The sequence below is a fragment of the Coregonus clupeaformis genome, chromosome 35 (assembly GCF_020615455.1).
Source record: "Coregonus clupeaformis isolate EN_2021a chromosome 35, ASM2061545v1, whole genome shotgun sequence".
NCBI lineage: Eukaryota > Metazoa > Chordata > Actinopteri > Salmoniformes > Salmonidae > Coregonus > Coregonus clupeaformis.
In genome coordinates, this window is record NC_059226.1 from 36,534,673 (window position 1) to 36,539,672 (window position 5,000).

General features: G+C 46.0%; 1 protein-coding gene across 1 annotated transcript in view; it reads right to left on the minus strand.

Annotated features, from left to right (window-relative positions):
* The window catches only part of LOC121551670 (F-box/LRR-repeat protein 16), a 57,571-nt gene that overhangs the window by 31,628 nt on the left and 20,943 nt on the right, over window positions 1-5,000 (minus strand). The window lies entirely within an intron of this gene.

Here is a 5,000-nt window from a genome sequence, read left to right on the forward strand (position 1 = left end):
CAACATAACATCGCCTGGCTCAACATCAGCGGAACTCAACAGAGGAGGAGAGGAAGAGATGAGGCTGCGGCGGTACTCTCTCTTTCGTTCTCTCTCAATTCAATTTCAATTCAAAGGGGCATTATTGTTATGGGAAAAGTGTTTACTTTGCCAAAGCAAGTTAAATAAACAAGAAACAAAAGTGAAATAAACAAGAAACAAAAGTGAAATAAACAATAAACAAAAGTGAAATAAACAATAAACAAAAGTGAGAACACACGAAACAATATCAACAAAAAACAATTAGAAATGAACAGTAAACATTGTACTCACAGAGGTTTGAAAAAGATCAAGACATTTCCAGTGTTATATTATCAGCTATGTACAGTGTTTTAGCAATGTGTAAATAGTTGTAGTAGGAATAGTAGGGGAAGATAAATAGACAGATATATATTGGTGGTATTTCCATTCTCTCTCATCTTCTCTCTCTCAGAGCCCAGGCGGCACCAAACACGCCAAAAACAAAGGGTTCATAATAAACCCATTCATTCATTCACCCCCACTGAACCACTCACATCCCTAACCTATACCGTACTGTGGTCTAACATTAAGATACATTCATCCAATTGTACACAAGGTCCAACATAAATGTGACTTCCCTTTAGCTGTTCTGGCTGGGACAAGCCAAGGCTCCTGCTCCTATGAGCTGTTCTGGCTGGGACAAGCCAAGGCTCCTGCTCCTATGAGCTGTTCTGGCTGGGACAAGCCAAGGCTCCTGCTCCTATGAGCTGTTCTGGCTGGGACAAGCCAAGGCTCCTGCTCCTATGAGCTGTTCTGGCTGGGACAAGCCAAGGCTCCTGCTCCTATGAGCTGTTCTGGCTGGGACAAGCCAAGGCTCCTGCTCCTATGAGCTGTTCTGGCTGGGACAAGCCAAGGCTCCTGCTCCTATGAGCTGTTCTGGCTGGGACAAGCCAAGGCTCCTGCTCCTATGAGCTGTTCTGGCTGGGACAAGCCAAGGCTCCTGCTCCTATGAGCTGTTCTGGCTGGGACAAGCCAAGGCTCCTGCTCCTATGAGCTGTTCTGGCTGGGACAAGCCAAGGCTCCTGCTCCTATGAGCTGTTCTGGCTGGGACAAGCCAAGGCTCCTGCTCCTATGAGCTGTTCTGGCTGGGACAAGCCAAGGCTCCTGCTCCTATGAGCTGTTCTGGCTGGGACAAGCCAAGGCTCCTGCTCCTATGAGCTGTTCTGGCTGGGACAAGCCAAGGCTCCTGCTCCTATTAGCTTTTCTGGCTGGGACAAGTCAAGGCTCCTGCTCCTATGAGCTGTTCTGGCTGGGACAAGCCAAGGCTCCTGCTCCTATGAGCTGTTCTGGCTGGGACAAGCCAAGGCTCCTGCTCCTATGAGCTGTTCTGGCTGGGACAAGCCAAGGCTCCTGCTCCTATGAGCTGTTCTGGCTGGGACAAGCCAAGGCTCCTGCTCCTATGAGCTGTTCTGGCTGGGACAAGCCAAGGCTCCTGCTCCTATGAGCTGTTCTGGCTGGGACAAGCCAAGGCTCCTGCTCCTATGAGCTGTTCTGGCTGGGACAAGCCAAGGCTCCTGCTCCTATGAGCTGTTCTGGCTGGGACAAGCCAAGGCTCCTGCTCCTATGAGCTGTTCTGGCTGGGAAAAGCCAAGGCTCCAGCAAGGCTACTTAATAATAATAATAATTATACCAGTTCAAATTCCTATTCTTGTCAGAATGGAATCACCATGGAAATACACCAGCAGACAGGCAGAGTGCAGACAGTTAGAGAGAGAGAGAGAGAGAGAGAGAGAGAGGGGGGGGAGAGAGAGAGAGAGAGCGAGAGAGAGAGAGCTCTATTGAAAGCTGAACTGAATGTTTTGTGTGGCAATGCTTTTAGGCTACACTAATATGAAAGGAGAAGGCTTTGCTACAGGTATGTGCTTTGTTTGAGATGTTTTATTACATGATACTCAGTAATAGACCTACTCTGTGTTTGATATGTTTTATTAGATGATACTCAGTAATAGACCTACTCTGTGTTTGAGTTGTTTTATTACATGATACTCAGTAATAGACCTACTCTGTGTTTGAGATGTTTTATTAGATGATACTCAGTAATATACCTACTCTGTGTTTGAGTTGTTTTATTACATGATACTCAGTAATAGACCTACTCTGTGTTTGAGTTGTTTTATTACATGATACTCAGTAATAGACATACTCTGTGTTTGAGATGTTTTATTAGATGATACTCAGTAATAGACCTACTCTGTGTTTGAGTTGTTTTATTACAGTCTGGCAAATATCTATAGGCTTATTTTTTGCCAGCAGTCAAATAGGGGCAATGGCAATCATTATTAGTGGGCTGTAGCCTATCTATCTATATGTCACACACACACACTCTCTGCACTAACCCCCTCCTCCTGTTCAGCTGCCTGTGGCTACTAGGATGTTAAAATAGGGGGAGATAAGAGGGAGAGATGGAGAGATGGGGATGTTAAAATAGCTCCTTCTGCTGTCTGAAGTAAGACTAACAGTACTGTTGAGTACAGCAGTAAACACCACCCACCAGCTATATACACACAGAGCTCAGCCAGCCACACAACCCATAGGCTGGGGAGGGAGAGAGAAGAGAGAGAGAGAGAGAGAGAGAGAGAGAGAGAGAGAGAGAGAGAGAGAGAGAGAGAGAGAGAGAGAGAGAGAGAGAGAGAGAGAGAGAGAGAGAGAGAGAGAGAGAGAGAGAGAGAGAGAGACAGAGAGAGAGAGAAAGAGAGAGAGAGAGAGAGAGAGAGAGGTGGAGAGGGGAAGGGGTGGAGAGGTGGAGGGGTGGAGAGGTTAAGGGGTGGAGGGGTGGAGAGGTGGAGGGATTGAGTGGTGGATCCAGATCACTGTTTACTTCTAGGAAGGGACCCAGATCACTGTTTACTTCTAGGAAGAGATCCAGATCACTTTTTACTTATAGGAAGAGATCCAGATTACTGTTTACTTCTAGGAAGGGATCCAGACCCAGATCACTGTTTACTTCTAGGAATAGATCCAGACCCAGATCACTGTTTACTTCTAGGAAGGGATCCAGACCCAGATCACTGTTTACTTATAGGAAGAGATCCAGACCCAGATCACTGTTTACTTATAGGAAGAGATCCAGACCCAGATCACTGTTTACTTCGGAAAGATCCGACCCAGATCACTGTTTACTTCTAGGAAGGGATCCAGACCCAGATCACTGTTTACTTCTAGGAAGAGATCCAGACCCAGATCACTGTTTACTTCTAGGAAGAGATCCAGACCCAGATCACTGTTTACTTCTAGGAAGAGATCCAGATCCAGATCACTGTTTACTTATAGGAAGGGATCCAGATCACTGTTTACTTTTAGGAAGAGATCCAGACCCAGATCACTGTTTACTTCTAGGAAGAGATCCAGACCCAGATCACTGTTTACTTATAGGAAGAGATCCAGATCCAGATCACTGTTTACTTCTAGGAAGAGATCCAGACCCAGATCACTGTTTACTTCTAGGAAGGGATCCAGACCCAGATCACTGTTTACTTCTAGGAAGGGATCCAGACCCAGATCACTGTTTACTTATAGGAAGAGATCCAGACCCAGATCACTGTTTACTTATAGGAAGGGATCCAGATCACTGTTTACTTCTAGGAAGAGATCCAGACCCAGATCACTGTTTACTTCTAGGAAGAGATCCAGACCCAGATCATGCTATCTAAGCAGGGGTAACGTTTCACAGTCTACCCGGCAGGGCCTGGACCAGTGAGAGAGAACAGGAGCGTAGAAGCAGCGTTCATTAAATGTTTGTGGAGCGTTTGTCTGATGATGCAGAGTGAGCCAGGATGTTTAGTTAGAGGCAGAGAGATGAGGCCCCTAGAAGCCCCTCTCACTATCCCTAGTCCTTACACGCACACACGCACACACACGCACACACACGCACTCACACAACCATCCACTACCTCCGGGATCGACCTACTTCTCCCTGCTAGCTTCAGCCTTAAGTGAAATACACTGACAAGACACAACCTAGAAAACACAACACAGCAAACTACAGAACAGGCCAAAAAAACAGGGAGAGACACAGAGACACAAAGAAGAGAGAGAGAGGGGGGGATATTACAGAGTAGCGAGAGGGAGTGGGAGAGAGAGAGAGAGAAAAGAGAGAGCGGGTTGTAATGGTTCGCTGTCTCTCTTGCCACTGCCATCCAGTGGGGGAAAAAAGTATTTAGTCAGCCACCAATTGTGCAAGTTCTCCCACTTAAAAAGATGAGAGAGGCCTGTAATTTTCATCATAGGTACACGTCAACTATGGCAGACAAAATGAGAAAAAAAAATCCAGAAAATCACATTGTAGGATTTTTTATGAATTTATTTGCAAATTATGGTGGAAAATAAAGTATTTGGTCAATAACAAAAGTTTCTCAATACTTTGTTATATACCCTTTGTTGGCAATGACACAGGTCAAACGTTTTCTGTAAGTCTTCACAAGGTTTTCACACACTGTTGCTGGTATTTTGGCCCATTCCTCCATGCAGATCTCCTCTAGAGCAGTGATGTTTTGGGGCTGTCGCTGGGCAACACGGACTTTCAACTCCCTCCAAAGAATTTCTATGGGGTTGAGATCTGGAGACTGGCTAGGCCACTCCAGGACCTTGAAATGCTTCTTACGAAGCCACTCCTTCGTTGCCCGGGCGGTGTGTTTTGGGATCATTGTCATGCTGAAAGACCCAGCCACGTTTCATCTTCAATGCCCTTGCTGATGGAAGGAGGTTTTCACTCAAAATCTCACGATACATGGCCCCATTCATTCTTTCCTTTACACGGATCAGTCGTCCTGGTCCCTTTGCAGAAAAACAGCCCCAAAGCATGATGTTTCCACCCCCCATGCTTCACAGTAGGTATGGTGTTCTTTGGATGCAACTCAGCATTCTTTGTCCTCCAAACACGACGAGTTGAGTTTTTACCAAAAAGTTCTATTTTGGTTTCATCTGACCATCTGACATTCTCC